Source organism: Dermacentor variabilis, chromosome 6 (assembly GCF_050947875.1).
Source record: "Dermacentor variabilis isolate Ectoservices chromosome 6, ASM5094787v1, whole genome shotgun sequence".
NCBI lineage: Eukaryota > Metazoa > Arthropoda > Arachnida > Ixodida > Ixodidae > Dermacentor > Dermacentor variabilis.
In genome coordinates this window covers 94,231,410-94,243,776 of record NC_134573.1, presented here as the reverse complement: position 1 = coordinate 94,243,776, position 12,367 = coordinate 94,231,410, and the positions used below count along the sequence as shown (strand labels likewise).

The 12,367-nt window shown below is 42.9% G+C and overlaps 1 protein-coding gene across 7 annotated transcripts in view; it reads left to right on the top strand.

Annotated features, from left to right (window-relative positions):
- LOC142584930 (uncharacterized) overlaps positions 1–12,367 on the top strand; it is an 83,824-nt gene that overhangs the window by 26,836 nt on the left and 44,621 nt on the right. The gene's annotated exons all lie outside the window — the stretch shown is intronic.

The following is a 12,367-nucleotide window of genomic DNA, read 5'->3' as shown; positions in this document are numbered from 1 at the left end:
GCGGTCTTTTGCATGGCAGGTATACGCTCGGCGGTAGGTTCTGGCGTTTGTTTTCGCGGTCGTGCGGTCTGCTTAGTATGACGTGGGCCTTCTACGTGGTAAACGGTTCTGTGAGACGTGCTGAAGTGGTTTAAGGCGTCATGGCCGGAATTTCTGCTGGCGTTGAGGTGGACGGAACACGCAGCGCGATGTGTGCGCGCATATTTGAGACTACAATCAGCCTCGGAGATCAATTGTGTATTTCTGAATGTTCCAATCACTAATGTGACCTTATTGCAGTATAATCCTCTATTTCTAAGCTGCGGTTTAGGAGCCATGAAACATACGCAACGATCCTAACAGCGTGGGTAGCGTTCTGCTACGATAGGAGCTATGCTGTTATACTTTGACAAGCGTTCAAACTGTTCGCTGCAGGTTACATTGCGTGACTACTAGGTTGGATGGATTAGGTTTCCACCCATGAATAAAAGTTTTGGCTAGTAATGGCAGCATACCTTGCAGTCTGAATTAAGCTTGTCCAGCAAAGCGACCGTTTACGAACAGCGCGAGCGTCCTAAGCAGTAGTAGGTGCTGGATTACAGATATTTTTGTTCTATATAGCACATGGTCCAAGCATACGGCATCAGCGGTTATATATGTATAAACGTTGTGCGACGTTAGCCCGTTTTCTCTTGCTTTTTAGAGAAAGAGGATAACCGAATTTTTTTTTCGGTTGTGTTCGTTCAGTTCTCTACGACGCACTCACACGTATTACGGAAATCTTGCTCTCAAAAATAGCCATCGCATTTTTTTATGCGAACCCTCTCATATATTATGGCTGTATACAGGCCAAAAAGGCAATGCCGAAGCACACAGCTTATATATGTATCGTGCCGGCTCACCAACCGCAGGGATCGCTGTGTTGAGCAGCGCCATGGGCCTCATGCAGCAAGGCTAGCGTAGACATATGATAATTTCAAGCATACTAGACTTGAAATGCGTGAGAACGATGCCAGTGTATCAGAAATATTTGATAGCGCCTGCCGCTCAGATGTTTCGTGGTTGCCTTAGGTTGGCCGTGCACGAGCATGCGCTCTTATGTTTTATGTTTTACTCCCTACGCCAATCGATCAGAGAGTGAGCTGATTTACCATTTAATGCTGGTAGTACAGAGACGCCGGTTTCCTTTGTTGAAATAAAATCGATATAAGCAAAATAGTAAACACATACACGCACCGTGACTGACAATGCGCGTACACCGCGGCTGATTATGCGCGTCACATTTTTGCGCCCCCAAGACATATTTCCGCCTACAGTAGTTGCCGATGCACCGAAAGGCTTCCTTGACGACCTTATGTGAACGAACTTGGCGTAAATTTCACAAAGTACCATCCAAAACATCTCGAAATCGTTCCGCAGCACGCGACAGCAATACTTTCAACCAGCGCCGCGCCGGATCGCCCAAGCCAGAGAGGAGGAAAGGCTCTCCGCGCGCCCTATCCTCCTCGCCCGTTGAAACGGTCTATATCTGTATTACTAAACAAAAAAAAAACAGAACAAAAGAAACATGATAGTACCTGCAGAACAGACAAGAACAGACATGATCACCTAGTCATACAGTGTCATAACGTTCTGTTAGGCTATTCCAGTTGGACACAGAACGCAGAAAAAAACGAAAACTTACAAATGTTTGTTCTTGCAAAGTAAGGGGTTAGAAAGTGCTTGGTAATGTCTCATAGGTCTTGCAGACAATGGGGAAAGAAACTGTCTGATCAGTAGCCATTTTACCATTAAGTAAGTTTTAAAAATTCAGACTTTTTTTTCTTGATTCAAGTAGTTCAATGTTGTCAGCTTTCATGAGTTCAGAAGGAGAATCAGTGTACTTAAATTTAAAGTAGATAAACCTGACAGCTTTTTGCTGAACCCTTTCTAACTTTCTTTATGTTAAGTTTAGTGTTAGGATTGCTCAAACAATAGAGCAATATTCAAGCTTAGGTCGTATCAATGTGAAATAGCCAAGAAGTTTGGCCTTAGCAGGAGAATTTCAAAGTTTGTTTTAAGTAACAAAGTTTGCAGGAAGCCAACGAGCAAATGTTATCAATGTGCAGATTCCAAGAGAAGTCATTAGTGATTGTCACTCCTAGGTACTGGTAACTGGTAACCTCTTTTAAAGGAAGAGATGTCAAGTTATAAGTATATTTAAGAGTTTTCTTAAGCATTACACAAAGATAAACAGTTTCATCGGTATTAAGTCATGCCAAAATCTGTGCACCAGTGCATTAGTAAGGTCAGAATTCAACTCAACCTGATCAAGTACACCTCTGATTTCACTAAATAAAGCATCATCCGCAAATAATTTCAGTTCCAAGGGTAACTACAGAGACAATGCCATATATATATAGAAGAAAAAGCAAGGGTCCCAAAATACTTCCTTTAGGCAAACCTGATGTTACAGGAAGACTGGAGGAATCGCAACCATCAACTGAAACAAGCTGTTTATGTAGGTAATCGGAAACCCGAGAGACCAAAATGTCGGGAAGGTTAATATTTGAGTTTATTGAGCAATTTTTTATGAATAACAAATGCCTTGCTAAAGTCTAAAAGTATTTTGTCAATTTCTTCATTATTATCTATGCATGCTGCAAATGAAGGGACTACTGTGACCAATTGTCGCTGTAAAAAAATTTCCTCTAAGTCTGTGTTAAAAGCTTGGTAGTATGGAGTTCTCATCAAGAAATTGAATGAAGTGTTTTGCTACATGTTCCAATAATTTACAAAAAGATGTTAAGAACATGGGCAGTAATTTTCTAATAAACGGTCACCTTCTTTTAGACGGGTATAACTTGAGCTGTTTTTCATTAATCTGGTAGCCTCGCATTTAAGTGTTAACAAAATCGTTAACAGTTAACAAAATCGTTAACAGTTAACAAAATCGCAAGAAGTTTAGCGATAGTTTCAGCATAATGACGAAGAAAAATATTGGGCAAACCATCAATCTATTTTGTTTACAGATGTAACAGCTTTAAGAGTACACCGTGATATGAAATAAAACAAGCCTGGAGTGCTAAAAAGGCCCCTTGATGCAGATTCACATGTGTAGTTGCTTTCGAAAACACTATAGTAAAATAAGTATTAAAATATTAAAATACTCAGCGATAACTTGTCGATCTGTAACAGTTAACACCAGGCGAAATCTTCGTCACATGCCTGTCAGCATCGCTCAAGTAATCACAAAATATTGGTTTATTTTTTATAAAGTTAGGTAAAGTTGCTGTGGAAAAGAAGTCCTTAGACTTGTGCATTTCACGTGAGAGCATCTTTGATATCAAAAATGACAATAGGATTAGGAGTTGACCTTTTAGCTCCATTTAGTTTCTGCTGCTGCTCAATTATTTCTCTCGTCGTATTCGAGTGCTCATTGCCGTGTTATAGTTTGTTAACGAAGCTTCCCCTCAAGTCAAAATATTGTAAGGCAGTTTGTCGTGTGCGTATCATGGCCACGCATGCTTATATCGCCTTTCCGTTTCTCTACCACGGTTGCGCCTTAAAACCACGGCGCTGCAAGTTTGCTTTCTTTTCCTTCCCTCTTCTCCGCCCTTAAACTGGCTCTCTTAACTACTACACGCAGAGGCAAGAAACAGCGCGCGCTTTAGATCCTATAGATGAGATGAATATTTACAATTATTATTAGGGTTATAATTATATTCGAGTGCTGATTGCCGTGTTATAGTTTGTTAACGAAGCTTCCCCTCAAGTCTAAATACTTTAAGGCAATTTTCCTAGTCTCTAAAGCCGCTCGAGTTCACGCTGCTCCTCTGGCGGCCATTTTTCCAAGAAATTATGCCTTCCAACCACTCAGACACCAGCCCCTTTCCACATAAGTATGAGGCTCGGAGCAGGAGCTATAGCGCTTGAAAGTAACCGCTGGCTTGACGAACCAACCGACTGAGCTACCTTTCCGGGCAACATTGAAGGATCACGAGTTCAAATCACAAGTTATGTTCCTTTTTTTTTTCCCTTTCTTTTTTTTTTCTTTTTTTTAATGTCTTTTCCTTCATTTTATCACTGTACGGAAACCCTCCTAAAAGAAAAAATTATATGTCCTCAATTATGTGTGGCCACACATGTGCAGGTCATAAAGACCAGGTTCTCTAGCCGAGTGCCATCCATGCGGTATAACAGAGCTCAGATTGGCCCACCTTGACTGATCAAATTGGGCACCACTGTAGGTTAAATGAGGCGTACAACTCCTGCGGGACCCGCCGTGGTTGCTCAGTGGTCATGGTGTTACACTGCTGAGCACGAGGTCGCGGGATCGGACCCCGGCCACGGCGGCCGCATTTCGATGGGGGCGAAATGCGAAAACACCCGTGTACTTAGAATTTGGTGCACGTTAAAGAACCCCAGGTGGTCGAAATTTTCGGAGTCCTCCACTAAGGCGTGCATAATCAGAAAGTGGTTTTGTCACGCAAAACCCCATTCTCCAATTTTTAATTTAACTCCTGCGGGGACGGTAGAGTATCCGTCTCCAGTGCAAAAGGACAGTGATTCAAATCCCGGTGCAGCGCAATTCTCCATCGGAAAATACAAAAAAAAAAAACTTGTGTTGAGAAAATTGCACAAACAGGCCTGGAGTGCGGCCTGATCCCGGTGACCAGAACCGGTAACGCACTCTCTCACCAGAGCAGGATTGGCCACCCTGGTGCAGTACTGGGCCACAACCTCCTATATGAATACAACAATCAAACCCCGGCCCTCAGTCCCCAGCAGCCGCGAAGCAACTGACCACGGCGGCGGTCAGATCTGTGACGCTGCAGAGGGTGCTAAGAATACCTGGCTCCGGACAGGCCGCCATCGGAATCTGAACCTGGCAACGTTTAACGTTAGAACGCTATCTAGCGAGGCGAGTCTAGCAGTGTTATTGGAGGAATTAGAGGGTAGTAAATGGGATATAATAGGGCTCAGTGAGGTTAGGAGGACAAAAGAAGCATATACAGTGCTAAAAAGCGGGCATGTACTGTGTTACCGGGGCTTAGCAGAGAGACGAGAACTAGGAGTCGGATTCCTGATTAATAAGGAAATAGCTGGTAACATACAGGAATTCTATAGCATTAACGAGAGGGTGGCAGGTCTTGTTGTGAAGCTTAATAAGAGGTACAAATTGAAGGTGGTACAAGTCTATGCCCGTACATGCAGTCATGATGACCAGGAAGTCGAAAGCCTTTATGAAGACGTGGAATCGGCGATGGGTAAAGTCAAAACAAAATACACTATACTGATGGGCGACTTCAATGCCAGGGTAGGCAAGAAGCAGGCTGGAGACAAGTCAGTGGGGGAATATGGCATAGGCTCTAGGAATAGCAGAGGAGAATTATTAGTAGAGTTTGCAGAACAGAATAATATGCGGATAATGAACACCTTTTTCCGCAAGCGGGTTAGTCGAAAGTGGACGTGGAGGAGCCCGAATGGTGAGACTAGAAATGAAATCGACTTCATACTCTGCGCGAACCCTGGCATCATACAAGATGTAGACGTGCTCGGCAAGGTACGCTGCAGTGACCATAGAATGGTAAGAACTCGAATTAGCCTAGACTTGAGGAGGGAACGGAAGAAACTGGTACACAAGAAGCCAATCAATGAGTTAGCGGTAAGAGGGAAACTAGAGGAATTCCGGATCAAGCTACAGAACAGGTACTCGGCTTTAACTCAGGAAGAGGACCTTAGTGTTGCAGCAATGCACGACAATCTCATGGGCATCATTAAGGAGTGCGCAATAGAAGTCGGTGGTAACACCGTTATACAGGAAACCAGTAAGCTATCGCAGGAGACGAAAGATCTGATCAAGAAACGCCAATGTATGAAAGCCTCTAACCCTACAGCTAGAATAGAACTGGCAGCACTTTCTAAGTTAATCAACAAGTGTAAGACAGCGGACATCAGAAACTATAATATGGATAGAATTGAACTGGCTCTCAGGAACGGAGGAAGCCTAAAAACAGCGATGAAGAAACTAGGAATAGGCAAGAATCAGACGTGTGCGTTAAGAGACAAAGCCGGCAATATCGTTACCAATATGGATGAGATAGTTCAAGTGGCTGAGGAGTTCTATAGAGATTTATAGAGTACCAGTGGTACCCACGACGATAGTGGAAGAGAGAATAGCCTAGAGGAATTCGAAATCCCACAGGTAACGCCAGAAGAAGTAAAGAAAGCCTTAGGAGCTATGCAAAGGGGGAAGGCAGCTGGGGAGGATCAGGTAACAGCAGATTTGTTGAAGGATGGTGGTCAGATTGTTCTAGAGAAACTGGCCACCCTGTATACGCAATGCCTCATAACCTCGAGCGTACCGGAATCTTGGAAGAACGCTAACATAATCCTAATCCATAAGAAAGGGGACGCCAAAGACTTGAAAAATTATAGACCGATCAGCTTACTGTCCATTGCCTACAAAGTATTTACTAAGGTAATCGCAAATAGAATCAGGAACACCTTAGACTTCTATCAACCAAAGGACCAGGCAGGATTCCGTAAAGGCTACTCAACAATAGACCATATTCACACTGTCAATCAAGTGATAGAGAAATGTGCAGAATATAACCAACCCTTATATATAGCTTTCATTGATTACGAGAAAGCGTTTGATTCAGTCGAAACCTCAGCAGTCATGGAGGCATTACGGAATCAGGGTGTAGATGAGCCATATATAAAAATACTGGAAGATATCTATAGCGGCTCCACAGCCACCGTAGTCCTCCACAAAGAAAGTAACAAAATCCCTATAAAGAAAGGCGTCAGACAGGGAGATACGATATCTCCAATGCTATTCACAGCATGTTTACAGGAGGTATTCAGAGGCCTGGAGTGGGAAGAATTGGGGATAAAAGTTGATGGAGAATACCTTAGCAACTTGCGATTCGCTGATGATATTGCCTTGCTTAGTAACTCAGGAGACCAATTGCAATGCATGCTCACTGACCTGGAGAGGCAAAGCAGAAGGGTGGGTCTGAAAATTAATTTGCAGAAAACTAAAGTATTGTTTAACAGTCTCGGAAGAGAACAGCAGTTTACGATAGGTAGCGAAGCACTGGAAGTGGTAAGGGAATACATCTACTTAGGGCAGGTAGTGACCACGGATCCGGATCATGAGACTGAAATAACCAGAAGAATAAGAATGGGCTGGGGTGCGTTTGGCAGGCATTCTCAAATCATGAACAGCAGGTTGCCACTATCCCTCAAAAGGAAAGTGTATAACAGCTGTGTGTTACCAGTACTCACATATGGGGCAGAAACTTGGAGGCTTACGAAAAGGGTTCTGCTGAAATTGAGGACGACGCAATGAGCTATGGAAAGAAGAATGATGGGTGTAACGTTAAGGGATAAGAAAAGAGCAGATTGGGTGAGGCAGCAAATGCGGGTAAACGACATCTTAGTTGAAATCTAGAAAAAGAAATGGGCATGGGCAGGACATGTAATGAGGAGGGAAGATAACCGATGGTCATTAAGGGTTACGGACTGGATTCCAAGGGAAGGGAAGCATAGCAGGGGGCGGCAGAAAGTTAGGTGGGCGGATGAAATTAAGATGTTTGCATTGACAACATGGCCACAATTAGTACATGACCGGGGTAGTTGGAGAAGTATGGGAGAGGCCTTTGCCCTGCAGTGGGCGTAACTAGGCTGATGATGATGATGATGAGTTTCTGCTTTAAATGAATAATCTTTCACGTTATGCAGGGTGTACGTTTGTGCATTTTTACTTGTTTGGTGCGAACATATATTTAAACAATAATGGCACATATCAGCAACCTTTTCCATAGCGAAGATACATTACCATGCTTTTCAGCAAATTCACTTGGGCAATTTTCCATATGCCCAATCACAGAAGCATCATCAGCTCTTTTGTAATCTTAAGTAGCGCTTGCTGCTAGTTTTATGAGGAACAAACTTTACTTGAGGAATTGACATATACACAAGACATTGGTCTGATAAACCTTTTTCAACTATAACAGTGTGTTCGGTAAAATCCCAGCTTATGAAGGCCAAATGTAATAAGAAAGATAAACCTTGGATGCAAGTGGGCTGTTTGAGAATTTGAATTGGGTCATGAGTGAGCATATTACGTATCAAACACAATATTCATATTTTGTTGAATTTGCTAGTTCATTGTAGTCGCTCCCAATTGATGCTGGGTAAATTAAGATCACCAAGCAAGAAAAGTTTATTTAGGCAGAAGTACATACTCTCATAATTTAATTAGGTCATCAAGAGTAGAATAAGGTGGCCTGCAGCATGCTATCAGGACGAAGCTATGTCTCCAGCAAGATATTTTTAAGCGTAAACACTCTAGATCGCGAAAGCAGTCAAGTACTACTGCCTCATTTGAATATTTCACAAGGATTGCTACGCCCCTGCCCCTGGTTTCTGTCTCTGCAAAAATCTTCATAAGAAGGAAAGACTAAATCGTCTGCTATGTCGCTGTGCAAGCAAGTTTCAGTGAGGACTGAAATATGAGGGTCATGTTCAATTAACTTTAGTTCCAGACTATATTTTTTGTTAATAATTCTATGGGCACTAATATTTAAGTCTGAGGTACTTTTTCTTTGGCTTAACATGAGTAAAATGACTAACGGTTTCATTGTAGAAGTGTGATGAAGTGCTGGTTTGGATACTTGGACTGCTGAAGTTTTGTGTTGCATATGCATGCAACTGCGCATCATAGGGAAGTTTCGTTTGCTGTTTTTGTTTTTTTGCCGACGCACTTTATCATTTTCGTTGTCTTGATTGTTCGATTTACTTTGTTGCTATCAGTCTTGCTGAGTAAACATTCTCAGTGAATGGAAGATTCCGTGTCCACTTGAGTTTCAAACCAGTGTCCTCCAGTGCAGCACCTCTGTGCTCTACCCACCAGGCCACAGAAGCATGTGTAGAAAGACAAACACCCTTACCACCTTCTCTCGTGCAAGCTAGTGCTTCGAGATGCTTGGCGCGTGAGTCGCATTGCATAGGAATAGTTTACCCACAAAAGAGACTGCACTCTGCTAGCTGACAATGAACATAGAAGTTTTACGCCCGATAAAGTAGTGTACAGCTGCACTGTCATCATTCCCTCACAACCATATTTGCTGAATTCCAATTCTATTTTCAGTGGCACAAGACATGTTTGTTGTGTCCAATGCGACACAGAAATGAATTGTGGCTCTCTATGTACAGTGTGTATGCATTTAACCAGAATAGTACACTACATTCCCTGCATCTCACATGCAAAGCTTGTATATTCTTGTAAAATAATTTCCTCATAACAAACTGAACATTTATTTGTTAATACTGCGATCCACTGTGGGGATTTTAGCAGGGTTGTTTACAAAAAAATACAATAGTAAACAAAATTTGCATTAGCAATGTAACATACTGCACTTGGTTTCTGCCGCCAGCTGAAGAGCCACCTTGGCTGATGCATCAGAATGAATTTTTATAGTAGATGCGCTGCAGCAGTACTGTGCGCACATCGAGGGAAGTGCAATTTCATGCATTCAGAACGCCATGCTTAGCACAGGTAAAGCTGCTTGCCTGCCATGCATACCTTTGTTTTTGATAATTTTATTCCTTTCTGGCTTCTCCTCTAGAGATATCAGACTCATACATAACACTCATCACAAACTTAAGCTCGTTACAGGCAAGTTTGGGTATTACTATATCGAACTACCGGATTTATCAAACCATTTGTAGAGCACAAGCATGTTCGTTACAACTGGGTTTGTTTTACTATGTGAACTTTCCAAACGTATAAAAAATTAAGCTCTGGCTCCTTTTGTTTGTTTCAACACATGTAAAGTTCAATAAACCGTCCCTTTGTTTTGTTACCATGGCTGAGTATGACTACAGGACATGTTTGTTGCCAAAATTCACTGAGCTTCTCTTGTTGTGATGTTCAACTAAGCTTCTGATATGATTCTCACAGTGCGTCGGACGTGCACTTTTTTTTTCGTGTTGCTTTCAGAAATGTTTATTTTTGCTTGCTCTTTATGGTGTATCCACTTGTGTTTAAAACAAAAAAATTGCTCACGAAGGCAGCTCTGTATACACTTTCTGAAAGCAGGCTTTTTATGCAGTCCAAAATTTACATGGAGTTGGCCTTTAAGCAGGGAGCTGGAGTAATTACTCATTAGGGAGAGCTGGAGCCTTGAAGACCTTTTCGGACTCGTTTAACCGCAAAGCCCCATTGGTTGAGCTGTGTAGAGGCCAGTGCATGGCTGACATGTGTCTGCACGTAGCATCCTCTTAGCTGAAAGTGGCCTTGGCCATCTTCAGCTTGCAAGCTTTGCTTTACTTCAGCCTGCAATTCAGAAGTGGACATTTCTTTTCTGTAAAAGAGCAAGGCAGACTGTTGAGAACCTTAAGCATGGCATGCCTGGCATGAATGTGCCAAGGTTACGTTGCGTTTCCTTCAGCACGTTCATGACGGATGTCATTTACATAAAGTCAAGCATGGGCTTGAAGTGAAGATGTATTTATGAATACGGGTGTACATATCCTCATCGGATGCCAAAGGAAATGTTAGTAACTGGAAGGACACTGCAGAGAAATTGCTGTGCTGTTTCTGCAAGAAGAAAGCGTCGCAGTTGAAACATTCATGGAACAGATGATGAATCGACACAGCTTCGACGTGAGACAGTTTCATGTTTGCCCAGACGCAGAAGGGAAAAGCTGCAAAATAAACTTTTACATTCAGTGGCGTGTTTTGGCTTATTTGGCTGTTGCTAATAAGGTGTTCATGTTTTCTCTTCCCCAGCTTAAACTAATGTGGATGCAAATGCGCGACTTTTTTCAGAAGCGCTCTTGTGCACCCTTTGCCTCCGTAGTTTTCCCTTTATAGCCACAGAAAGTTGTCTGCGGGTATAGTTGCCACGGATGGTCGCTTGAGGAACCAAACTTCGCTTCACACGCGTTGCTGCTTCTCACCGTTCGTAAACTTAAATGGATGCAAAACTCCTGGTCTCACTCTGCAATTCTGGAAAACGCATGGCCGCTTGGTCAGCATGTCCTGCAAATGTGCAAGCCTCGAAAAATGTTTTGGCTATAGTAGTGCGGTACTGCTTCTAGTGCAGATGTTCGCCACTACGGTGACTTAAGCAGTCTACACTGTATATTGGTCAGACTGGAAGGTGCATAAATGAGACTGAGAACATCGCACACACGTAGAAGCAACAGCAGGGCCAGCACAGTCAAAGATGTCAGTACAGCCTGCTGTTTGAGCACACATGTCATCGTCAGCCTATCTTATGTCCGCTGCAGGACGAAGGCGTCTCCCTGCGATCTCCAATTACCCCTGTCTTACGCCAACTGATTCCAACTAGCGCCCGTGAATTTCCTAATTTCATCGCTCCACCTAGTCTTCTGCCGTCCTCGACTGCGTTTCCCTTCTCTTGGTACCCATTCTGTAAACCTAATGGTCCAACGGTTATCAAACCCGTGCATTACATGACCTGCCCAGCCACATTTTTCTCTTACTGTGAATTAGAATATCGGCTATACCCGTTTGCTCTCTGATCCAAACTGCTCTCTGTCTCTTAACGTTATGCCTAGCATTCTTCGTTCCATTGCTCTTTGCGTGGTCCTTAACTTGTTCTCAAGCTTCTTTGTCAATCTCCAAGTCTCTACCCCATATGTCGGCACCGGTAGAATGCACTGATTATACACCTTGCTTTCAATGATCATGGTAAGCTTCCAGTCAGATGCTGACAATGTCTGCCGTATGCGATCCAACCCATTCTTATTCTTCTATGAATTAGCTTCTCATGATCAGGGTTTCCTATGATTGAGCTAGGTAAACGTACTCCTTCAGACTCTAGCAGCTGACTGGCGATCCTGAATTCTTGTTCTCTTGCCCAGCTACTCAAGATGATCTTTGTCTTCTGCATGTTATTCTTCAATTCCACTCTTACGCTCTCTTCGTTAAGGTCATTATCATTTGTTGCAACTCGTCTGCAGTGTCGCTGAATAAAACAATGCCATTGGCAAATCGTAGGTTCCTGAGATATTCGCGGCCTATCCTAACTCCTAGGCCTTCCCAGTTTAACAGCTTGAATACTTCCAAGCACGCAGCGAGCAGCAATGTAGATTGTGCCTCCTTGTCTGACCCCTTTCTTTATAGGCACCTTCCTACTTTTATTGTGTAGAATTAAGGTGGCTGTGGAATCTTTGTAGATATTTGTCGAGGTATATATGTATGTGGTCTGTACTTCTTGATTACGTAATGGCTCTATGACTGCTCGTATCTCTACTGAATCAAATGCCTTTTCGTAATCTATGAAAGTCATATAGAGAGGTTTATTGTACTCTGCGGATTTCTCGATTGCCTGATTAGTGGCATGGCATTGCAGAGTATCCCTTC